General features: G+C 43.2%; 1 long non-coding RNA gene across 1 annotated transcript; it reads right to left on the bottom strand.

The window, feature by feature from the left end:
* Positions 1-3,368: 3,368 nt before the first annotated feature.
* On the bottom strand, positions 3,369-25,724 carry LOC115151474 (uncharacterized). The gene is made up of 2 exons (XR_003867299.1): positions 25,678-25,724; positions 3,369-3,869 (listed from the first exon to the last, which is right to left on the bottom strand). It is a non-coding gene; the product is annotated as an uncharacterized LOC115151474 (long non-coding RNA).
* Positions 25,725-27,139: the final 1,415 nt, after the last annotated feature.

Here is a 27,139-nt window from a genome sequence, read left to right as displayed (position 1 = left end):
TGTCTGGCCACTCTACCATAAAGGCCTGATTGGAGTGCTGCAGAGATGATTGTCCTCCTAGAATGTTCTCCTATCTCCACGGAGGAACTCTGGAGCTTTGTCAAAGTGACCATTTGGTTCGTGGTCACCTCCCTGACCAAGGTCCTTCTCCCTCGATTGCTCTGTTTGGCCAGGCAGCCAGCCATAAGAAGAGTCTTTGTCATTCTAAACGTCTTCTATTTAAGAATGGTGGAGGCCATTGTGTTCTTCGGGACCTTCAATGCTGCATAAATGCTTGGGTACCCTTCATCAGATCTGTGCCTCGACACAATCTTGTCTCAGAGCTCTACGAACAATTCCTTCGACCTCATGGCTTGGTTTTTTCTCTGACATGTGTTGTCAACTGTGGGACCTTATATAGACAGGTGTGTGCCTTTCCAAATCATGTCCAATCAATTGAATTTACCTCAGGTGGACTCTAATCAAGTTGTAGAAACATCTCAAGGATGATCAGCTGAAACAGGATGCAACTGAACTCAATTCCAAGTCTCATAGCAAAGGGACTGAATACTTATGTAAATAAGATATTTCTGTATATATTTTTAATACATTTGCATTCATTTCTAAAAACCTGTTTTCACTTTGTCATTATGGGGTATTTTGTGTAGATTGATGAGTAAAAACAAATCTTAAATCAATTTTAGAATAAGGCTGTAATGTAACAAAACGTGGAAAAAGTCTAGGAGTCTCTAAACTTTCCTAGTGCACTGTAGCTGTCTCCAGCACTAGACTACATACATTTCAAACACCCCAAATAACTTGGGCCAGTCACAGTCTGTGATGTTCTGCCACAGACAAAGCAAAGAGTCACTGTTTGCTCAGGAAGTATGACAGATCCGACAGAACAGAGACACGAAAAGAAAACAAACACAAAACTCTTGATCGAGCCCGAGCCATAACAGTATTTTCTGTTTACACTGAATTACTCCTGAAGCTACTGCCACTTTTGACAGTCTGAGCAGTCAGTAGGCTACAGCATTAGCGCTTTTAGATTTTTAAACGCTGTCATTTTCCATCAGCGGACACCAGTGGCGGTCGGTGCCGTTTAAGGTGAAAGAGGACAATGATTTTTTTTTATGAGCATGGCCTTATTTCTATTACAGCATATTGAATGACTGTCATTCATATTACATTCACCCAGTTCAATGTAACATTGATAGGTTTAAGTTACTAGATGATACTATAACCTAGTCCATGAATGAAAGTTTACAACATAGGTGCACACAGGTTGAGAGAAAGATTTGAGGTGACAGACTTGAACACTCTTGCCTGCATCTTGCTGATCTAGGGTGTAATTATTAGTCATCAAATCAAATCAAATGCATTTATATAGCCCTTATTACATCAGCTGATATCTCAAAGTACTGTACAAAAACCCAGCCTAAAACCCCAAACAGCAAGCAATGCAGGTGTAGAAGCACGGTGGCTAGGAAAAACTCCCTAGAAAGGCCAAAACCTAGGAAGAAACCTAGAGAGGAACCAGGCTATGAGGAGTGGCCAGTCCTCTTCTGGCTGTGCCGGGTGGAGATTATAACAGCACATGGCCAAGATGTTCAAATGTTCATAAATGACCAGCATGGTCAAATAATAATAATCATAGTAGTTGTCGAGGGTGCAACAAGTCAGTAACACAAGAGTAAGTGTCAGTTGGCTTTTTCATAGCCGATCTTTGAGAGTATCTCTACCGCTCCTGCTGTCTCTAGAGAGTTGAAAACAGCAGGTCTGGGACAGGTAGCACGTTCGGTGAACAGGTCAGGGTTCCATAGCCGCAGGCAGAACAGTTGGAACTGGAGCAGCAGCACGGCCAGGTGGACTGGGGACAGCAAGGAGTCATCAACCCAAGTAGTCCTGAGGCATGGTCCTAGGGCTCAGGTCCTCCGAGAGAGAGAAAGAAAGAAAGAAAGAGAGAATTAGAGAGAGCATATTTAAATTCACACAGGACACCGGAAAACACAAGAGAAACTGAGACTGACCCTAGCCCCCCGACACATAAACTACTGCAGCATAAGTACTGGACGCTGAGACAGGAGGGGTCAGGAGACAATGTGGCCCCATCCGATGAAACCCCCGGACAGGGCCAAACCGGTAGGATATAACACCACCCACTTTGCTAAAGCACAGCCCCCACACCAAAGCACAGCCCCCACACCACCCCCCAACAGTGGTGTGGGGGCTGTGCTTTGGTGTGGGGGCTGTGCTTTAGCAAAGTGGGTGGTGTTATATCCTACCTGTTTGGCCCTGTCCGGGGGTATGTTTATCCCCGTTTTGTGCTGCCTGCTTCTGTGTTAAGAAATGTTTCAACAGAAATGAATACACCCCTGATCACACACCAACAGTTCACTTTTATAGCCACATGGAAGAGTTCCAGTGTTGGATGGTCATAGCCAATTAGCTAATATAGCATCCCTCTGTTTGAGCTAGGTGTTTGAGTAGGCTAAACTATTTAGCTGCATTTGCTAGCTAAGTAAGTGAAAGAAAAGATCAAATATAACTATCTCTCTCTCTCTCTCTCTTGCTCCTCCTTAATTTTTAAATAAATTAATCTGTTCAAAGCTGTTCAACTATTGTTTCTCTCTTTGAGTCAACTACTCACCACATTTTATGATTTGCAGTGCGAGCTAGGTCATGCTTTCAGTACTAGATTCATTCTCTGATCGTTTGATTGGGTGGACAATATGTCAGTTCATGCTGCAAGAGCTCTGATAGTTTAGAGGATGTCGTCCGGAAGTCATCATAATTACAGTTTAAGTCTATGGAAGGGGTGAGACCCATGAGACTCCTATTGAAGTCAATGTATCCAGCGGAGGACGGAAGCTAGCTGTCCTCCGTCTACACCATGGTGCTACCCTACAGAGTGCTGTTGAGGCTACTGTAGACCTTCATTGCAAAACAGTGTGTTTTAATCAATTATTTGGTGACGTGAATATATTTAGTATAGTTTTATCTAATAAGGATAACTTTTTAAATGTTTCACTATTTTTATTTTGAATGACATTTTCTGAGGAGGACAGTCCTCCCCTTCCTCCTGCTACACTGGTGGACACCTACATATTTATATTCTGCCTTGCTGGATAATACGTCCCTGTGTCAATGCTTGATAATTGGCAGGATGGTGGAGGATGACAAAATGTGAAGTTTCATTACAATAATAATCAAGTAGCCTGTTAATGGAGTTGCTTCATTATCACATTAGCCAGAAGCTGTCGTGTTGTGAAAAAATCTAATCTTTACAGTCATTACAGGGTATTTTTATACGTTCTGTACCAGCTACGGGAGAGAGAATTATCATCGGCGGCTCCCTCCGTTTTCTCTGAAACACTGCCATCATGTTTTCCTATTTCTCCACAATCTTTCTCCACTTGTGAAATTAATGCAATTTTGATTTGCATCACCCTCTTGCCTTGTTAACTCTCAGGCCTGTGTTTTATTGAGCAGAATGAATGAATGTGGCATTGTTTGACTGCGGGACATTGTAGAGAAAAACAACATTAAGATGTTTTGTTTTGTACTGCGATGGAGTCCAGCTCTTTTCTTGTGGTTGTATTTTATTTTCTCTAAAGTGGACATTTGGAACTGTAACCTGTCAGATTATCCACGTTTATAAAGCGTTACTGATTCATAAACCTTGGAGAAGTACTAAAAGAAGGATAGCAGTTGTAGACTCTAAAATAAATGTATTCTACGCCAAAGCATTGTCAAAGTACCTTATGCATCATTCAGCAGTGAATCGATGCAAAGACTTCTGAGAATTCATTTTTCTCAAAGCCATTGAGTCCGTTGATCACTCCACTCCTCATTGCTGCATAAGTTTCTCCTTACAACCGGACAATCTGTATTCTCAATGCAAAAATGTCGAGAGAAAATAGAACAAAGGTATTACTCCCACCAGTTGACATTATATCAATTCCACTCCAGTGTTCCTGTCTTCAGTTGAAGGAAATGTTCAAGACGGGGTATTGCCGTCATTGTAAATAAGAATTTGTTCTTAACTGACTTGCCAATTTAAATAAAGGTTAAATAAATTAAAAAATGTAAACATTAAAATAGAACGTGAATGATACAGACCAGGATGTGAATCATATTATCAAATCAGACATACGGTTGAGTTTTTGAAGTCCTGTTAAGTCAGTTAGCCCTACGTCTCCAAAACGTTGACAATGATTTACATGAACTCATTTTCATAATGTATAACGTTTCTTTTCTATAAACCAGAGCATACAGCAAATCCCCATGGATATAACACCTACACAGTGGTTCCCTCCTACAGTCAAACATATCAACAAGAGACGATACATATAACATACTGTACCAAACTCACTTCAACAATGTACAAAGATACACTTCAACAACTCATCGTAGGCCTCATGTAATCCTGTGTAAATTCTTAACAACATAAAAAGCACATCTGCATTTCACAATAAACGTCCCTTCCTTAATCGGAGCCAATGAACTACACAGTAAGTGAAAGCAAAGTGGGGAAACTTGTTGAATAATCATTAAGTTGCCGATTGGATGCAATCAGACGTTTTAACTGCATGCGCTCATCCTCGGGAGGACCGTTAAGGAGCGCTTGTTTAATTAAACAAGGAGAGCCATCTCGAGTGTGACAGGCTAACAAAAAAACAGGCGGGCCGAGCTTCTGTCCAATCCCAGCGAAACAGCGCATCAGTGAGCGTAGCACTAATCGTTTCAGTAGCACGGCTAACGGGACCTCGCTAAAACTACTCATAATGTCCTCTGTGGATACAGGGGCAACCTTGATCCACAGTGGATCTTTTCATTGGTGTTTCTGCATGTAGAATGTTTACATTTTAGTCATTTAGCAGACACTCTTATCCAGAGCGACTTACAGTAGTGAATGCATACATTTCATACATTTTTTTAAATATTTTTTTGTACTGGCCCACCCACGGGAATCGAACCCACAACCCTGGCATTGCACACACCATGCTGGCATTGCAAACACCATGCTCTACCAACTGAGCCACAGAGAAGCTCCTATGAGGCTACTGCATTCTGGAAAGCATCTGATACGTTATGATTTTTTTTATAATGTACGTACATAAGAACATAACGGTCATAGAACATCACGGTCATGGGACCCAAACTCTACGGTCGTTACAGGTTATCCTTTTACATTCTGTACCTTTCCTCTAAGGTCAGTACAGGGTATTTTTATACATTCTGTACTAGCTGCAGAGAGAAGTATCATCGGCGGCTCCCTCCTTTTGCTCTGAAACACTGCCGTCATGTTTTCTATTTCCCCAAGCTTTCTCCACTTATGAAATTAATGCAATTTTGATTTGCATCACCCTCTTGCCTTGTTAACTCTCAGGGCTGTGTTTTATTGAGAAGAATAAATGGGGCATTGTTTGACTGCAGGACATTTCTAAATATTTTCTGTACATAGTATGGTTACTTACTTACTTTATTGTGTATTTCATATTTCTTACTCTTATTCATCGTGTGCTTTTTTTTCAGTAATACATTGTAATTGGTTATTGAGTTGTTAGGTTTTGAGGTTGCAAGAGAGGCGTTTCACTGTACTTGTGCTTGTGACATTAAAACTTGAAAATTGAACTAACCCACATAAACCTCAAATGATGGTCAAAATGAACAGAATTAGAGCACACTATCCTCTATCCTGTACACTAGCTCTGTACACTAGCTCTAAGTCTATCCTGTACACTAGCTATGTACACTAGCTCTGTACACTAGCTATGTACACTAGGTCTGTACACTAGCTCTGTACACTAGCTCTGAGTCTATCCTGTACACTAGCTATGTACACTAGCTCTGTACACTAGCTCTGTACACTAGCTCTGAGTCTATCCTGTACACTAGCTCTGTACACTAGCTCTGTACACTAGCTCTGTACACTAGCTCTGAGTCTATCCTTTACACTAGCTCTGTACACTAGCTCTGTACACTAGCTCTGTGCACTAGCTCTGAGTCTATCCTGTACACTAGGTCTGTACACTAGTTCTGATGCTATCCTGTACACTAGCTCTGTACACTAGCTCTGTACACTAGCTCTGAGTCTATCCTGTACACTAGCTCTGTACACTAGCTCTGTACACTAGCTCTGAGTCAATTCTGTACACTAGCTCTGTACACTAGCTCTGTTCACTAGCTCTGAGTCTATCCTGTACACTAGCTCTGTACACTAGCTCTGTACACTAGCTCTGAGTCAATTCTGTACACTAGCTCTGTACACTAGCTCTGAGTCTATCCTATACCCTAGCTCTGTACACTAGCTCTGAGCTCTAAACCAAACCAGCAGTGTTTCCTCCCCCTCCATTTTTCAACACATTCAACCATGACTCTTTCTGCGCCTGATTGTGGTTGCTTTTCTCACCTTATCGGCATGCCTTAATGGCCTGTAACATGTCAAAGGGAACCATATCTTCACCCACTCCTTCTGACAGACTGTCTCCCAACTCCCTGGCTTTCACTCTGCCTGACCCACTGGGCGGGAGAACCTTCTGACAATCTCACAGGCGGAAATGATTAGGTCTAGCCTAGATGTATAATTCTGGGATCCTCCCCTTCCCTATATCCCTTTGCTGAGTGCTTTAAAACACTGGCTCAGAGTCTAGGCCCTCTGATATCCCTCCGTGGCTCCCTGCCGACATAGGGATGCCTTTGTGAGATAGGAATGGAGGCAGCACATGTAACCCAGACATGATGCCCCACTTAGTCCTGAGCTTAACTGCATCAAGAGGCTGATTGTGGCTTATAGAATAGGAGAATTCAGTGTAATAGTGGTATCCAAGTTCTCCTGTGTTTGCGCTTAGTGATATTTAATTAATTTATACCTACATTTACTGAACATATGCATTGTATCTAACCTTCTCCCCAGGCAAATATTGTATTACGGCCCCGTACATACAACCTCTTTTAGGCCCTTTGGGAGGATTACTTATAAAAACACTTTCAGTTATTTTATCTGTGAATTACAAGATTACATGACCTGTGGTCTTCTGGAAGAGGCAAAGCAGTAGCCACGCCTGGTAGATTTAACCAATAAGGCCCGAGGAGGTGTGGTCAGCCAATCAGCATTCAGGGCGTGAACCACCGTGTTTAGAATTCACTTTAGCCTGTTGGGAGCCTTGTCCATTATGTCATTGTTTGAAATCACCACCCTCATTGTATTGCCATTGTTGAGGGTATTAGATGTGCATGCAGTGGACTCAAATCGGTCTTTTGACGAGTTCTCCATTTTGCATTGATTAAACACAAGGTCTGTATATCCAGATGCTTCATTGTAGAGCAAAAGAACACAAGGCCACGCAAGACTATAAGATTAACCTATAGCTTCAAGGCTTTCTGGATCAGTAGCATTCCATGAGGGAGAAGAGTTCAATGATGTCATACTGGACCCTATTTCATAGGTCGATAAACATAACAATTAGACACGCTCAATAAAATTGACAGTAAGAAAAACCATACTAGCATTTATGGGGAACACTTGCGGTGAAAATATTGTGAACCCCCAGGTATAAACAATCATTGCTACCATTGCTTTCACAGTGGGTTGACTTAGAGCCTGAACTCTGCACAAACTGACTTAAAAAAAGACTGACGTGTTGCTGTGTTTTGTGATTCCAGCTGTGCCCAAAGAGTGCAGTAAGATAAACGCCGGAGTACAAGTGTTTTATTCACAGGGAGCCCAAGAGCCAGTCTTTGTCCAAAAATGCACACACACATTCTCGTCTGCCTGTGTAAGACCCTGTGACAGAACAAACCTTGTCGGGGAAAACTACCTTTCTGAGCAGGGAAAGTACGCACTGCCCCCCCAAGCTTTAGGGCTATTATTTTAATGAGCTCAAATGTTTTCCCAAACACTAAGGTTGCACTGGAATAACCAAGCTCTGGTTCTGTTGACTGAGACCACAAAAATGGATTTCAAGGGGCTCAGAATACATGTCTAAACTGTATACTGGCAACCGCCGTCAGAGTAAATGAGATTAGCACCAGTGTTGTTCTGTAATGGCAGTCTTCTACAGCGGACGTGTTATGACTTGTAGCGTTGAATGGCGGTAACCCGGTTACAGAGATTTACCTGGATTTACCTCCCAAAACAACTCCCCTTTTCCCGGAGTAAATAACTGTGAGAAACCAGTAAATTATAATAAATAAATGTATATGAACAGCATGGCGTGAAATGGAACTGTTAAATTATCTGCCATCTCTGCGGCCTCTGCATGCTGAATCAACGCTCAGGGTGGGGACACACAGCTCATCTCAGGGTGGGGACACACAGCCCATCTCAGGTTGGGGACACACAGCTCATATCAGGTTGGGGACACACAGCCCATCTCAGGTTGGGGACACACAGCCCATCTCAGGGTGGGGACACACAGCCCATCTCAGGTTGGGGACACACAGCCCATCTCAGGTTGGGGACACACAGCCCATCTCAGGTTGGGGACACACAGCCCATCTCAGGTTGGGGACACACAGCCCATCTCAGGTTGGGGACACACAGCCCATCTCAGGTTGGGGACACACAGCCCATCTCAGGTTGGGGACACACAGCCCATCTCAGGGTGGGGACACACAGCCCATCTCAGGTTGGGGACACACAGCCCATCTCAGGGTGGGACACACGGCCCATCTCAGGGTGGGGACAGACGGCCCATCTCAGGGTGGGGACAAACGGCCCATCGCAGGGTGAGGACAGACGGCCCATCTCAGGGTGGGGACACACAGCCCATCTCAAGGTGGGGACAGACGGCCCATCTCAAGGTGGGGACAGACGGCCCATCTCAGGGTGGGGACAGACGGCCCATCTCAGGGTGGGGAGACACGGCCCATCTCAGGGTGAGGACAGACGGCCCATCTCAGGGTGGGGACACACAGCCCATCTCAAGGTGGGGACACACAGCCCATCTCAGGGTGGGGACAAACAGCCTATCTCAGGGTGGGGACAGACGGCCCATCTCAGGGTGGGGACACACAGCCCATCTCAGGGTGGGGACACACAGCCCATCTCAAGGTGGGGACACACAGCCCATCTCAGGGTGGGGACAAACAGCCCATCTCAGGGTGGGGACAGATGGCCCATCTCAGGGTGGGGACACACGGCTCATCTCAGGGTGAGGACAGACGGCCCATCTCAGGGTGGGGACACAAAGCCCATTTCAGGGTGGAGACACACAGCCCATCTCAGGGTGGGGACAGACGGCCCATCTCAGGGCGGGAAAAAGCCACCCCCAGATACTCCATAACCCTAACCCTTTAAAAAAACATAATTTATATCCCTGTTTGTACATTTGACATCATCCTAACCAACTGGCACTTCCTTTCATTATAAAGGGCTAAGTGATTGACAGTGCATGGTAAAGCCACCGGCCGCAACAGGGTTCGGGGAGGGGGGCTCTTTTACGCCTTTAAACTAACTGCTTTTCCCTGCCAAGGAAGGTGGCCCTCTCTTGTGAGAGCTTGGCAGCAAGGTGGGTGGATGGTGGGGGGATATATTTTAGGGGCTCATTTACAGAACACTGACCTCTGTGGAGTTTTACGCCTCCCAGTTGAGAAGTAAATCTTGGAGGTGTCTTTCACCATGCTAATTTATGTGTCCCTGCTGGCAGCTTAAGCCCTTCTCCCTTTTGAATGTGTAACAACGCACCAGCTGGAGTCTCTTCCCTCTTGTGAATGGAACGGCGTCGTAGCAGCTGAAAAAGTGTTACACTTAAAACGCGTCCTCTTTTTTTTCTGACAGCTCCAGGCAGTCATGCAGCTGAGCGGTTCAGCGCTTTCATATGCATTGTTAAGATACACCTGTATGTGTCTTTTTCATAGACAGTGACTTCAATGCGGTTTAGAACACACACTTATCATCCTAGTGCTGAAATACAGCCTCCAACTCCCACAGTCCTACATCTACCTTCTATTCTATAATATTATCATCATATTCCTCTTTCCTCATACAGTGAAAAACTGGTTTTGTACGTTTGCAGTCATTCAATTCACCTTGATCTCTTGTTATGTTATTAATGGAAATATGCCCATAATGAGTCTCCTATTTCAGGGCATGGGAAGAGGTTCGACTCTGTGTAGCAGCAGATGTTAGCCTGACTGCCTCCTTTCTTTGCAAGTGCAAGATAGGGATCTCGTTCACTGCGTCTCCCGGATTAAGTGTTAGAGCCCGGAACAATTTCCTTGTTGTGCTTGGCGGCAGCCTTATTGGAATGCTCGCTGCTGGCCTATTTAAATACCACTGAGCCCTATTATTCATATAAAGCACAAATAATGGAGTGGCAGGTACAGCTATGCTAACATCTCTCGATTCCTCCCCGGGCAGTTTGCTTGTTAAATACATAGAAACCTAGAGAAGTAAACAAGCACACAAAACCTGCTTCACTTAGCTGTAACAGTTACCTGGTTTATAGCCATTCTGTGGATTATATCCAGGTTAGCTGGTTTATAGCCATTCTGTGGATTATATCCAGGTTAGCTGGGTTATAGCCATTCTGTGGATTATATCCAGGTTACCTGGTTTATAGCCATTCTGTGGATTATATCCAGGTTAGCTGGTTTATAGCCATTCTGTGGATTATATCCAGGTTAGATGGGTTATAGCCATTCTGTGGATTATATCCAGGTTACCTGGTTTATAGCCATTCTGTGGATTATATCCAGGTTAGCTGGTTTATAGCCATTCTGTGGATTATATCCAGGTTAGCTGGTTTATAGCCATTCTGTGGATTATATCCAGGTTAGCTGGGTTATAGCCATTCTGTGGGTTATATCAAGGTTAGCTAGGTTATATTCAGGTTAGCTAGATGAAATCCAGTTAAACTGGGTTATATCCATTCTGTGGATTATACCCAGGTTAGCTGGGTTACATTTTTACATTTACATTTTTTAGTCATTTAGCAGACACTCTTATCCAGAGCGACTTACAGTAGTGAATGCATACATTTCATGCATTTTTTTTCTGTGCTGGCCCCCCGTGGGAATCAAACCCACAACCCTGGCGTTGCAAACACCATACTCTACCAACTGAGCCATTCTGTGGATTATATCCAAGTTAGCTGGGTTATATCCATTCTGTGGGTTATATCAAGGTTAGCTAGGTAATATTCAGGTTAGCTAGATGAAATCCAGTTAAACTGGGTTAAATCCATTCTGTGGGTTATATCCAGAGCTGAAGTAACTGTGCAAGTGAAGGCAGGACCAGGGAGAGTATAGATGAAGGCAGGGCCAGGGAGAGTATAGATGAAGCCAAGACCAGGGAGAGAATAGATGAAGACAGGTTCAGGGAGAGTATAGATGAAGCCAAGACCAGGGAGAGAATAGATGAAGGCAGGGCCAGGGAGAGTATAGATGAAGGCAGGGCCAGGGAGAGTATAGATGAAGGCAGGGCCAGGGAGAGTATAGATAAAGGCAGGACCAGGGAGAGTATAGATGAAGGCAGGACCAGGGAGAGAATAGATGAAGGCAGGGCCAGGGAGAGTATAGATGAAGCCAAGACCAGGGAGAGAATAGATGAAGGCAGGGCCAGGGAGAGTATAGATGAAGGCAGGGCCATGGAGAGTATGGATGAAGGCAGGGCCAGGGAGAGTATAGATGAAGGCAGGGCCAGGGAGAGTATAGATGAAGGCAGGTCCAGGGAGAGAATAGATGAAGGCAGGGCCAGGGAGAGAATAGATGAAGGCAGGGCCAGGGAGAGTATGGCTGAAGGCAGGGCCAGGGAGAGTATAGATGAAGGCAGGGCCAGGGAGAGTATAGATGAAGGCAGGGCCAGGGAGAGTATAGATGAAGGCAGGTCCAGGGAGAGTATAGATGAAGGCAGGACCAGGGAGAGTATAGATGAAGGCAGGGCCAGGGAGAGAATAGATGAAGGCAGGGCCAGGGAGAGTATAGATGAAGGCAGGGCCAGGGAGAGTATGGATGAAGGCAGGGTGTAACGACTGTCGTCTAAAGGGGACCAAGACGCGACATGTGACGTGCTCATATTTACTTTTATTTAACTTAAAATCAAACAAACAACAAAACAACCGTAAACAGTCCCGTCAGGTGCAACATACACAAAACAGGAAACAACCACCCACAAAACACAGGAAAAAACACCCCTACTAAATAGGACCCTCAATTAGAGGCAACGAGGAACAGCTGCCTCCAATTGAAGGTCAACCCAAGAAACTTAAACATAGAAATAGACACACTAGAACAAACATTGAAATATACTAACATAGAACATAAACCAAAAACCCCGAAACACATAAAACAAACACCCCCTGCCACGCCCTGACCAAACTTCAATAACAAATAACCCCCTTATAGATGAATGCAGGACCAGGGAGAGTATAGATGAAGGCAGGGCCTGGGAGACTATAGTTAAAGGCTGGACCAGGGAGAGTATAGATGAATGACTCATTGTTCTGCTAAAAGGAGAAAACACTTTCACGTTATGGAATATGAGGATGAGTTGTTTACAAGTGTATGACCGTATTTATTTACAAATGGAGCATGCTGGCTATATCATTTTGAATTAATGGGCTGACGATTTTGTCATTTCTGAGGAATCATAGCATCCTTGTGGATAAACTCAATAACCTGTTTTATTGTTTTGTTTGTAATGAGGGTCATAGATCCACTCCAAAACACTAGAGTAGGATGCCAGCCATTTTGACAGGAGTGACACACAGGGACATGTTTGGAATGTTTGAAATTCTGATTGATTGAGGATGTGCCACAGTTAGTGTATGACTTCACTTTTAAGTCACGAAAGTGATATTAATTTGCTTCACTCCAGGCTTCTTCCCAAAAATTATTTAGCGTTCGTCTTTCTGTGTTTCATACATTTTCTTCACTTTGCAAGACGCTGAATTTATCTCACCTGAGAAAGCATCTGAGTGAACAAAACAGCTCCCCTCTGTATGTATAAGCCGTCTATCTGATGCTGTCTGGTCAGAAAGATGATGACATTGTTGCCACCCGTAGCATTGAATGCAAGGGAAGCCAGCGAGCAGTTGGCCTCCCTTGATAAAACATTTATAAAATAATCACCAATCAGCGTTGAGCTAAATTGAGTGAGCTCAGCTGTGAATGGTCCTGGCACACCAACAAAAAAAGTGTCAAGGGAAGCCAGTTTGGATTTGACTTCAAACCAATCACATCACAAGCCAAACTTCATTATTGACAGAAAAAAGTTTAATTTTTGCATCTCATTGTGTTGTTGTCCTCCGGTGGCTAGCTAGCTAGCGAAAATTGTCCCTTTCCTAAATTAGCCATGGATAGAGATAGGGATTTGGACTTGTGGTTTTACCTAATTCTCCACACTGGCCAATGATTATAACGGCGATTCTGATCCAACCATTAATTCATACATTGTTGTGCCCCTGGCCTGAGAGGATGAATGTTCAATATGTAGCTAGATGTAGAAGGTTAATGTTAACTAGCTAACGTTGCCCACTCAGGCACCTTTCTAAACCTGTTACGTTAGGTTAAAGGTGAACCAATCACCAACTGAGGGGTACTCATCAAAATCAATGAATATGACACCCTCCCTGTGTTGGGAAAATTTATACCACGGTGGTAAGCTTAATCAGCCTTCGCAGTAATGCTCAGTTCTATAATATATCATGCAGGTGTTTCAGAATGACAGGAACAATCTAAAATGTATCTTTTATTCTTGCAAGCACCTTGACTGACTGTGCCCGCGGGACCATCCAAATGTAGCTCTCTCTGTGTGTGTGTGTGTGTGTGTGTGTGTGTGTGTGTGTGTGTGTGTGTGTGTGTGTGTGTGTGTGTGTGTGTTCGTGCGTGGGTGCGTGTGTGTGTTGCCGACGAGAAAGATGTGTCAGCTTTGTAGAAAGTTTTTGTCATAATAAAAATGTATCCCTTTAAATCTCATTTAATTATATCTTGCCAAAATGACACAGAGTATCAGCTGAGTTAAAGGTTTGACTCAGAGTATCAGCTGAGTTAAAGGTTTGACTCAGAGTATCAGCTGAGTTAGAGGTTTGACTCAGAGTATCAGCTGAGTTAAAGGTTTGACTCAGACTATCAGCTGAGTTAAAGGTTTGACTCAGAGTATCTGCTGAGTTAAAGGTATGACTCAGAGTATCAGCTGAGTTAGAGGTTTGACTCAAGAGTATCAGCTGAGTTAGAGGTTTGACTCAGAGTATCAGCTGAGTTAAAGGTTTGACTCAGAGTACCAGCTGAGTTAAAGGCATGACTCAGAGTATCAGCTGAGTTAGAGGTTTGACTCAGAGTATCAGCTGAGTTAGAGGTTTGAATCCACATTTTGTCTCAGAATTTTACGGTAGAGGCGTGTCTTGGATGATTTGTATTGTACATTTTGTCATGTTATTTGTGTCTTGGGATGTTGCGCAGTGTAATTGTGTTTGTGACTTTAGTCGAATGTACGTTTGTAGAGTCGTGTCGGAGCAATGACATTTAGTTTTGTCACTTACAATGGTTGCGCGGACAGTCAAAAATACTGTGGGTTATTGGCAGACACCCCTGTTGTCGTTATGTATCATCCCGGGGTGATGATTAAATAATACCAGGCTTCAGCTCTTTGGGACAGACCAGCTCTTGACAGGTCTGTCCCAAAAGACCAGCAGCGCGGGGGTGTTTCGCTTTGTGTCCCTGCCAAAACATACAGGTAACCACACAAGCACACTGCCACACGCACATACACACACGCACGCACAAAATGAAACATACACACGCACGGACACACACACACACCAACAATGTCAGACACGGTGTCCATCTTGACAGGAGCAACTACAGTCCAATTAAAAAACAAAGTAAAAGTCATGCTGCATCAAAATGGAAGGATAAGTATTAGAACCAGGGAACAAGTACAGACCCACAGGAAAGTGTTTGACAGGTCTTCAAGTTGCCAGTGTGCTGTCTCAACATGTACTGGTGCACTGACTCATCACACACGCTCACACATACATATGCACATAAACACACGTACACACTCTCTCTCTCTCTCTCTCTCTCTCTCTCTCTCTCTCTCTCTCTCTCTCTCTCTCTCTCTCTCTCTCTCTCTCTCTCTCTCTCTCTCTCTCTCTCTCTCAGTTTAGGATCCACTTGTGCTCCAGGCTTTGGAGGGTTGCAGTATGCTGACAGAGGTTTTAGCAAAAGATAAAGTGGCACTCTAGTCTTCTCACCTCATTTAACAGCTGAATCCCTTAACAAAAGGCACATCTCAATAGGTGGTCCAGGTATGTCATGACAGGACAAGTGAGCCTCTGTTGCTCTCATTTGCTCCTCAAGCAAGGTGGGAGGCCGATGACATCACGGATTCCCATCAGACAAACTCCTTTAATGTTTACAGTTGTGTAAAAAAAAAAAAAAAAACTATTTTGCTCAAAACATATTTTTGTACCGTTTAGTGTGTGTACTTTACTAAGTTTATACTTGGGATATTGCTTTTCAACAGGAAAAGTTAAACAATTACTGGAGGACGTCTTTAACCCAATGAATCCCACCGTAACTCCGGCGCGTTTTGGACGTCAAAACGCTTGTTAACATTGTGTGTTTGAGCTACAGATTTGTGGGTTGTACCATTGGATTGGTCTATTTCCTCTGCATCTACCATTAGGCTGTGTGATTCATGGGGGCGGAGCTAGAGCGGTGTTTGTGAGACAAGGGGGGACCCGGGACCGGGTATTTTTTTACTGAAACGTCTGTAGAGTCCGAATGGTTTGAAAGTAACAAACGATTAAAAACTATCTATGAAGGGAAAGGGGTTCTTCAACATAGAAGATCATATGAAATCCCAGGAAATAGTGTTTGTAATACTCTAATGAGCTCACGGTTTTTGTCACAAACTACAAACTCTGCACAATTGCCCCTTACTAGTTGGAAATTAATTTCCCAGTGAGAGAAAATAAATCTGTACTTACAGCATTTATAAAAAATACACTTCTATCAGATTATTGCTTTAATTAACGGACCTTATTTTTTTATTGACAAATAAAACTCGTCATTGCAACTATTTATGTAAAATTGTTTTGTGTTTTACTTGTAGCCCTGGTTGTCCTGAAAAGAACATGGTAAAACAGTTCATGATGAGGCTAAATATGAGGACTGGTCAGGCAGATACATGGTAAAACAGTTCATAATGAGGATAAATATGAGGACTGGTCAGGCAGATACATGGTAAAACAGTTCATAATGAGGATAAATATGAGGACTGGTCAGGCAGATACATGGTAAAACAGTTCATAATGAGGCTAAATATGAGGACTGGTCAGGCAGATACATGGTAAAACAGTTCATAATGAGGATAAATATGAGGACTGGTCAGGCAGATGCATGGTAAAACAGTTCATAATGAGGCTAAATATGAGGACTGGTCAGGCAGATACATGGTAAAACAGTTCATAATGAGGCTAAATATGAGGAATGGTCAGGCAGATACATGGTAAAACAGTTCATAATGAGACTAAATATGAGGACTGGTCAGGGATTTCGATGAAAAGCTGTATATTTTCTGGGGTCTCAGGACTGAACGGGCTAAATTAAGCACAGGTTTTAGAATTTATTGATCACATGTAATCTGATTACAAAAATGAAAACACTGTAACTGTAACCAGTTACGTTACCAGCAAAATCATTGTAATCAGATTACATATACTTTTTTAAAACTAGATTATTACTTATTGGATTACATCAGAAAGGATGTTTACATTATGAAAGTTTTCTGTTTTCTCAGTAAGATTCAATTCAGCTTTGAAACATTCTTCCCTGTGGCTCAGTTGGTAGAGCATGGTGTTTGTAACGCCAGCATGGTGTTTGCAACGCCAGGGTTGTGGGTTCAATTCCCACGGGGGACCAGTACAAAAAAAATAAAAATGGCATAAAATGAAATGTACGCATTCACTACTGTAAGTTGCTCTGGATAAGAGTGTCTGCTAAAATGTAAACAAGGAGCAAGTTTAAGTTTGTTCCACCTGAGTGAGTCTGACCACAAATTCGTTAATGACACAACCAAATGTGTTTGATGGATCATTTTTGCCTTCTTCTAATGCTTCTTAAAGGGAAAGTAACCAACAACAAAAAAGTAATCAGATTACATTACTTAGTTTGGGGCTAATCCAAAAGTTACGTGACTGATTACAATTTTTGGACAGGTAACTAGTAACTGTAACGGATTACATTTAGAAAGTAACCTAGGCAACCCTGGTTAAGCACCACCTGTTTCTGGTAAGAGACATGGAAACTGCTTATTGACACCATCATCATGAAAGGAAATGTAAATTTGACGTTAACAATGTTACTTCAATAAGGAATATTCATGATAACCCTTGGTATTGGTTAGGTATTGTTCCTATGTCGTTAGGAATATTCATGATAACCCTTGGAATTGGTTAGGTACTGTTCCTTTTGTCGTTAGGAATATTCATGATAACCCTTGGAATTGGTTAGGTATTGTTCCTTTTGTCGTTAGGCAGCTGTTGCCTTTCATGCATTGCCTTCACATTGTTTCTGGGTGTAGGTTGACTTATTTGACTAAATTGAATATGTGATATTCATTTTGTACCCTAATCAGCCTGTGTTTGTGTCCTGCTGTTTGAGTCCTATTGAATCAGTCATGGCATCATCCACGACCTCCAGTACCGGTCAAATGTTTGGACACACCTACTCATTCCAGGGTTCTTCTTTATATTCAGTATTTTCTACATTGTAGAATTATAATGAAGACATCCATGGGACCTAGTTTTGTCCCATGGAATAAATGTTGTGGATCTTAATGTTTTTCCTCATAATCCTGAATTATCGGACCACCATTTTATTGTGTTTGCAATTGCAACAAATAATCTGCTCAGACCCCAACCAAGGAGCATTAAAAGTCGTGCTATAAATTCTCAGACAACCCAAAGATTCCTTGATGCCCTTCCAGACTCCCTCTGCCTACCCAAGGACGTCAGAGGACAAAAATCAGTTAACCACCTAACCGAGGAACTCAATTTAACCTTGCGCAATACCCTAGATGCAGTTGCACCCCTAAAAACTAAAAACATCTGTCATAAGAAACTACCTCCGTGGTATACAGAAAATACACGAGCTCTGAAGCAAGCTTCCAGAAAATTGGAACGGAAATGGCGCCACACCAAACTGGAAGTCTTCCGACTAGCTTGGAAAGACAGTACCGTGCAGTATCGAAGAGCCCTCACTGCTGCTCGATCATCCTATTTTTCCAACTTAATTGAGGAAAATAAGAACAATCCGAAATTTATTTTTGATACTGTCGCAAAGCTAACTAAAAAGCAGCATTCGCAAATGGAGGATGGCTTTCACTTCAGCAGTAATAAATGTATGAACTTCTTTGAGGAAAAGATCATGATCATTAGAAAGCAAATTACGGACTCCTTTAAATCTGCGTATTCCTCCAAAGCTCCATTGTCCTGAGTCTGCACAACTGCCAGGACCTAGGATCAAGGGAGATACTAAAGTGTTTTAGTACTATATCTCTTGACACAATGATGAAAATAATCATGGCCTCTAAACCCTCAAGCTGCATACTGGACCCTATTCCAACTAAACTACTGAAAGAGCTGCTTCCTGTGCTCGGCCCTCCTATGTTGAACATAGTAAACGGCTCTCTATCCACCGGATGTGTACCAAGCTCACTAAAAGTGGCAGTAATAAAGCCTCTCTTGAAAAAGCAGAATCTTGACCCAGAAATTATAAAAAACTATCGGCCTATATCGAATCTTCCATTCCTCTCAAAAATTTTAGAAAAAGCTGTTGCGCAGCCACTCACTGCCTTCCTGAAGACAAACAATGTATACGAAACGCTTCAGTCTGGTTTTAGACCCCATAATAGCACTGAGACTGCACTTGTGAAGGTGGTAAATGACCTTTTAATGACGTCAGACTGAGGCTCTGCATCTGTCCTCGTGCTCCTAGATCTTAGTGCTGCTTTTGATACCATCGACCACCACATTCTTTTGGAGAGATTGGAAACCCAAATTGGTCTACATGGACAAGTTCTGGCCTGGTTTAGATCTTATCTGTCGGAAAGATATCAGTTTGTCTCTGTGAATGGTTTGTCCTCTGACAAATCAATTGTACATTTCGGTGTTCCTCAAGGTTCCGTTTTAGGACCACTATTGTTTTCACTATATATTTTACCTCTTGGGGATGTCATTCGAAAACATAATATTAAATTTCACTGCTATGCGGACGACACACAGCTGTACATTTCAATGAAACATGGTGAAGCCCCAAAACTGCCCTCGCTAGAAGCCTGTGTTTCAGACATAAAGAAGTGGATGGCTGCAAACTTTCTACTTTTAAACTAGGACAAAACAGAGATGCTTGTTCTAGGTCCCAAGAAACAAAGAGATCTTCTGTTGAATCTGACAATTAATCTGGATGGTTGTACAGTCGTCTCAAATAAAACTGTGAAGGACCTCAGCGTTACTCTGGACCCTGATCTCTCTTTTGAAGAACATATCAAGACTGTTTCAAGGACAGCTTTTTTCCATCTACGTAACATTGCAAAAATCAGAAACTTTCTGTCCAAAAATTATGCAGAAAAATTAATCCATGCTTTTGTTACTTCTAGGCTGGACTACTGCAATGCTCTACTTTCCGGCTACCCGGATAAAGCACTAAACAAACTTCAGTTAGTGCTAAATACGTCTGCTAGAATCCTGACTAGAACCCAAAAATGTGATAATATTACTCCAGTGCTAGCCTCCCTACACTGGCTTCCTGTTAAGGCAAGGGCTGATTTCAAGGTTTTACTGCTAACCTACAAAGCATTACATGGGCTTGCTCCTTCCTATCTTTCCGATTTGGTCCTGCCGTACATACCTACATGTACGCTACGGTCACAAGACGCAGGCCTCCTAATTGTCCCTAGAATTTCTAAGCAAACGGCTGGAGGTAGGGCTTTCTCCTATAGAGCTCCATTTTTATGGAATGGTCTGCCTACCAATGTGAGAGACGCAGACTCAGTCTCAACCTTTAAGTCTTTACTGAAGACTTATCTCTTCAGTAGGTCCTATGATTAAGTATAGTCTGGCCCAGGAGTGTGAAGGTGAACGGAAAGGCTGGAGCAACGAACCGCCCTTGCTGTCTCTGCCTTGCCAGTTCCCCTCTCTCCACTGGGATTCTCTGCCTCTAACCCTATTACAGGGGCTGAGTCACTGGCTTACTGGTGTTCTTCCATGCCGTCCATGGGAGGGGTGCGTCACTTGAGTGGGTTGAGTCACTGACGTGGTCTTCCTGTCTGGGTTGGTGCCCCCCCCCCTTGGGTTGTGCCGTGGCGGAGATCTTTGTGGGCTATACTCGGCCTTGTCTTAGGACGGTAAGTTGGTGGTTGGAGACATCCCTCTAGTGGTGTGGGGGCTGTGCTTTGGCAAAGTGGGTGGGGTTATATCCTGCCTGTTTGGCCCTGTCCGGGGGTATCATCGGATGGGGCCACAGTGTCTTCTGATCCCTCCTGTCTCAGCCTCCAGTATTTATGCTGCAGTAGTTTATGTGTCGGGGGGCTAGGGTCAGTCTGTTACATCTGGAGTATTTCTCTTGTCTTATCCGGTGTCCTGTGTGAATTTAAATATGCTCTCTCTAATTCTCTCTTTCTCTCTTTCTTTCTCTCGGAGGACCTGAGCCCTAGGACCATGCCTCAGGACTACCTGGCATGATGACTCCTTGCTGTCCCCAGTCCACCTGGCCATGCTGCTGCTCCAGTTTCAACTGTTCTGCCTGCGGCTATGGAACCCTGACCTGTTCACCGGACGTGCTTGTTGCACCCTCGACAACTACTATGATTATTATTATTTGACCATGCTGGTCATTTATGAACATTTTAACATCTTGACCATGTTCTGTTATAATATCCACCCGGCACAGCCAGAACAGGACTGGCCACCCCTCATAGCCTGGTTCCTCTCTAGGTTTCTTCCTAGGTTTTTGGCCTTTCTAGGGAGTTTTTCCTAGGGTGCTAGGGTTTTCCACCGTGCTTCTTTCACATGCATTGCTTGCTTTTTGGGGTTTTAGGCTGGGTTTCTGTACAGCACTTTGAGATATCAGCTGATGTACGAAGGGCTATATCAATACATTTGATTTGATTTTTGATTTGATCAAAACTATGAAATAACACGTATGAAATCATGTAGTAACCAAAAAAAGTGTTAAAAGCATCAAAATATATTTTATATTTGAGATTCTTCAAAGTAGCCACCCTTTGCCAACTTTGCACAATCTTGGCATTTTCTCAACCAGTTTCATGAGGTAGTCACCTGGAATGCATTTTAATTAACAGGTGTGCCTTGTTAAAAGTTAATTTGTTTCATTTATTTTCTTCTTAATGCGTTTGAGCCAATCAGTTGTGTTGTGACATGGTTGGGTTGGTATACAGAAGATTTGGTAAAATGACAAGTCCATATTATGGCAAGAACAGCTCAAATAAGTAAAGAGAAATGACAGTCCACCATTACTTTAAGACGGTCAGTAAATCCAGAAAATGTCAAGAACTTTTAAAGTTTCTTCAAATTTAGTCGCAAAAACCATCAAGTGCTATGATAAAACTGGCTCTCATGAGGACCGCCATAAGAAAAGAAGACCCAGAGTTACCTCTGCTGCAGAGGATAAGTTCATTAGAGTTATCATTCTCAGAAACTGCAGCCCAAATAAATGCTTCACGGAGTTCAAATTACAGACACATCTCAACATCAACTGTTCAGAGGAGACAATGTGAATCAGGCCGCTGCGCACGTAACCACCATGTGAAGCTCATCACAACTGATTTCATCTGTCTACAAACTCTTCATGCTTTTCCACATGGTGTGGCAGTTGGCTATAACGTAAGACATGGTGGTTATTATATCAATATTCACCCATAACTGCATTTCCACCGCAATTGTTGCATAATCTGATTCACAGACAATTATCCCACCTTGTTTAGCATATTTCGTTTTGTAGACATTAGGACATCTTGCGTGTAAATTTGCTGTTTCAATCAGGCTTGTCCTGGCTTTTATTGTGTCAAGTAATTAATCCGCATTAAATGGTTGGATGGAAACCTGGTTACTGTCAGACGCAAATCATTTTTTTTTCAGCAAAAAGGAACAAGCAATTTATTTCCCTCTTACTACCTGTGTCAGTAAACATGTTTTAAACAGAATTACGTGATCATAACAGTTAACAACGTGCTGCAGGATATATTTTCAGTCCATTCCTCAAGACAGGAGACAGATTGAATTAGTGTCAAACACAGCAGAGTGGATTCTACCTTGTATCTCTAGATGGCTGGTCTGCAGTAGACAGCAGGTAGTGACAGAACTACAGGTCTGCAGTACACAGCAGGTAGTGACAGAGCTACAGGTCTACAGGTCTGCAGTACACAGCAGGTAGTGACAGAGCTACAGTTCTACAGTAGACAGCAGGTAGTGACAGAACTACAGGTCTGCAGTACACAGCAGGTAGTGACAGAGCTACAGGTCTACAGGTCTACAGTACACAGCAGGTAGTGACAGAACTACAGGTCTACAGGTCTACAGTAGACAGCAGGTAGTGACAGAACTACAGGTCTACAGGTCTACAGTAGACAGCAGGTAGTGACAGAACTACAGGTCTACAGTAGACAGCAGGTAGTGACAGAACTACAGGTCTACAGTACACAGCAGGTAGTGACAGAACTACAGGTCTACAGTAGACAGCAGGTAGTGACAGAACTACAGGTCTACAGTACACAGCAGGTAGTGACAGAACTACAGGTCTACAGTAGACAGCAGGTAGTGACAGAACTACAGGTCTACAGTAGACAGCAGGTAGTGACAGAACTACAGTTCCACAGTTGACAGCTGGTAGTGACAGAACTACAGGTCTACAGTAGACAGCAGGTAGTGACAGAACTACAGGTCTACAGTACACAGCAGGTAGTGACAGAACTACAGGTCTACAAGTCTACAGTAGACAGCAGGTAGTGACAGAACTACAGGTCTACACGTCTACAGTAGACAGCAGGTAGTGACAGAACTACAGGTCTACAGTACACAGCAGGTAGTGACAGAACTACAGGTCTACAGGTCTACAGTAGACAGCAGGTAGTGACAGAACTACAGGTCTACAGTAGACAGCAGGTAGTGACAGAACTACAGGTCTACAAGTCTACAGTAGACAGCAGGTAGTGACAGAACTACAGAGCTACAGGTCTACAGTACACAGCAGGTAGTGACAGAACTACAGGTCTACAGTAGACAGGAGGTAGTGACAGAGCTACAGGTCTGCAGGTCTACAGTAGACAGCAGGTAGTGACAGAACTACAGGTCTACAGGTCTACAGTAGACAGCAGGTAGTGACAGAACTACAGGTCTACAGGTCTACAGTAGACAGCAGGTAGTGACAGAGCTACAGGTCTACAGTAGACAGCAGGTAGTGACAGAGGACTTCCTCTAACGATGACTCCTATTTGGAGTGCGTCCCAAATCCTACTAAATGGCACACTATTCCCTTCATAGTGTAGAACTTTTGACAAGACTCCTGTGGGGGAATAGTGTGCCATTGGGGAGAGGACCAAATTGGACTTCCTGTACAGAACTCTGACAGCTTGTTATAAGTCCAACCTTTATGGTTCACAGCCGCTCTTTGCCTTGCTGTCTCCCCTGTGTGTGTGTGTTTTTTTTCTGTTCTGAATGTTTTCTCTCCTCTCGTTTTTTTGTTGAAAAGTGCAGCTGCAGTTACTGTCTTTGTTTATTGACAGTTTTATTGAATAAGGGTTGGGGTGGGTTTAAACGTAAAAGCAATCAGATATATATTTTTTTTATCTGTGCCAGATAGGTGCTGCTTCTGCCAGCTAGTGCACCCAAATTACAAAATAACATATTGGTTTCCATACCCTGTAAACAGTTTATGGAAAATGTATAACAGCGTTATATGCTTTGGTTTTATTTCTCTGGCACTGTTTCCAAATGATAATGTTTTAGAATTTGTTGCACAAATCCAATTTAAGCCACGGTACAGATATTATTTAGAAAAAATTCAAATAGCAGACTGGTTCTTTATAGAACCTTTTAAAATGCCCTTTAATGCCGCAATGTATTTACCAGCAAATTTAAATGGGGATTGGAAATGATTCAGGCAATTACATCAATGCAAGCCACGCTCTATCTCCAATAAAAAGGCTGATCTACCCCTCAACTGTTTTTTTTTTAATAAATAAATGGCAATCAGCAGTTGAAACAATAACAAAGCCTTTTCCCTGCCAATTTTTGGTGAAAACCTGAGAGATTGGTGTCACTGTGACGACCGTCGTAAAGAGGAGACCAAGGTGCAGCGTGGTAAGTGCTCATGATTAATATTTATTATAACTCAGAACACTAAATCAAAACAACAAACAAAGGAAACCGAACATCACGTTCTGCAGGCTTTCACTGAGCTGTACAAAAACAAGATCCCACAACTGAAGGAGGGGAAAAAGGGCTGCCTAAGTATGATTCCCAATCAGAGACAACGATAGACAGCTGCCTCTGATTAGGAACCATACTCGGCCAATCAAAGAAATAAAATACATAGAATGCCCACCCCATGTCACACCGTGACCTAACCAAACAGAGAAAAACGGCTCTCTCAGGTCAGGGCGTGACAGTCACGACTTCCGCCGAAGTTGGTTCCTCTCCTTGTTCGGGCAGCGTTCGGCGTTCGGCGTCGCCGGTCTTCTAGCCATTATCAATCCACTCCCCCGGGCCGGAATGGAAAATGAAAAGTGGATCGATGATGGCTAGAAGACCGGCGACGCTGACCGCCGAACGCCGCCCGAACAAGGAGATTCATAGACAGAGCTACGGATGAAATGACTAACCATCCATTATATCACAACTACAGTTTTAATCATGTTTTGAGGCTATATAGTGCTTGTTTACATTAACATTGTTTACAAACATTGAAGTAAAACAAGCTTATATTGTGGGTTCTGATGGGGCATGACAGTTGAACTGAGCTAATGAGGCATTTAATAGTTACCTTTTTTTAAAGAATCAATTGGCACATAACATTAATTTACATGTCTGAAAAATGTATGTAGCAAACTGCAGATAGCCCCTTTAAGATTCCGGTCGTAAACAAGTAACCTTCCGCTACGTCTTATATTTAAACTTCCTTCATCGACGTTTCCATTTGAACAGTTACATGTGAATTCGTTAATGAACTCTCTCATGAGACTAAATTAGAAGTAATTACCAGAAAGACATGAGACAAGTGCTTCATATTAAAATGACTTTCATTTTCATCCTCCTCTCTCTCTATGTGTTTTAGTGGATTTGGTTATCTATCATCTAAAAAACATTGTCATAGACTCCAGCCACCCTAGTCATAGACTGTTCTCTCTGCTACCGCACGGCAAGCGATAACGCAATGCCAAGTCTAGGTCCAAGAGGCTTCTAAACAGCTTCTACCCCCAAGCCATAAGACTCCTGAACGGCTAATCAAATGGCTACCCAGAGTATTTGCATTGCCCCCCCTCCCTCCCCCTGCTACTCTCTGTTGTTATCATCTATGCATAGTCACTTTAATAACTCTACCTACATGTTTATTTATTTATCTTTATTTAACTAGGCTGAGTCAGTTAAGAATAAATTCTTTTTTCAATGACGGCCTAGGAACAGTGGATTAACTGCCTTGTTCAGGGGCAGAAGAACATATTTTTACCTTGTCAGCTCAGGGATTCATCTGGCAACCTTTCGGTTACTAGTCCAACGCTCTACTACTTGCCGCCCCCATGTACATATTACCTAAACTAACCGGTGCCCCCGCACATTGTCTCTGTACCGGTACCTCCTGTATATAGCCTCAACATTGTCTCTGTACTGGTACCTCCTGTATATAGCCTCAACATTGACTCTGTACCGTAACACCCTGTATATAGCCTCCACATTGACTCTGTACCGTAACACCCTGTATATAGCCGCCACACTGACTCTTTACCGGTACCCCCTGTATATAGCCTCCACATTGACTCTGTACCGTAACACCCTGTATATAGACTCCACATTGACTCTGTACCGTAACACCCTGTATATAGCCTCCACATTGACTCTGTACCGGTACCCCCTGTATATAGCCTCCACATTGACTCTGTACCATAAAACCCTGTATATAGCCTCAACATTGTCTCTGTACCGTAACACCCTGTATATAGCCTCCACATTGACTCTGTACCGTAACACCCTGTATATAGCCTCCACACTGACTCTTTACCGGTACCCCCTGTATATAGCCTCCACATTGACTCTGTACCGTAACACCCCGTATATAGACTCCACATTGACTCTGTACCGTAACACCCTGTATATAGCCTCCACATTGACTCTGTACCGGTACCCCCTGTATATAGCCTCCACATTGACTCTGTACCGGTATCCCCTGTATATAGACTCCACATTCACTCTGTACCGGTACCCCTTGTATATAGCCTCCACATTGACTCAGTACCGTAACACCCTGTATATAGCCTCCACATTGTCTCTGTACCAGTACCCCCTGTATATAGCCTTGTATAAAGCCTCCACATTGACTCTTTACTGGTACACCCTGTAAATAGCCTCCACATTGACTCTGTACCGGTACCCCCTGTATATAGCCTTGTATATAGCCTCCACATTGACTCTTTACTGGTACCCCCTGTATATAGCCTCCACATTGACTCTTTACTGGTACCCCCTGTATATAGCCTCCACATTGGCTCTGTACTAGTACCCCCTGTATATAGCCTCCACATTGACTCTGTACCAGTACCCCCTGTATACAGCCTCCACATTGACTCAGTACCCGTACCCCCTGTATATAGCCTCCACATTGACTCCTTACCGGTACCCCCTGTATATAGCCTCCACATTGACTCTTTACTGGTACCCCCTGTATATAGCTTCCACAATGTCTCTGTACCGGTACCCCCTGTATATAGCCTCCACATTGTCTCTGTACCAGTACCCCCTGTATATAGCCTCCACATTGTCTCTGTACCAGTACCCCCTGTATATAGCCTCCACATTTACTCTGTACCGGTACCTCCTGTATATAGCCTCCACATTGACTCTGTACCGGTACCCCCTGTATATAGCCTCCACATTGACTCTGTACTGTAACACCCTGTATATAGTCTCCACATTGG

The sequence above is a fragment of the Salmo trutta genome, chromosome 17 (assembly GCF_901001165.1).
Source record: "Salmo trutta chromosome 17, fSalTru1.1, whole genome shotgun sequence".
NCBI lineage: Eukaryota > Metazoa > Chordata > Actinopteri > Salmoniformes > Salmonidae > Salmo > Salmo trutta.
The sequence above is the reverse complement of the archived record's forward strand: the minus strand, read 5'-3'. Positions and strand labels throughout refer to the sequence as shown.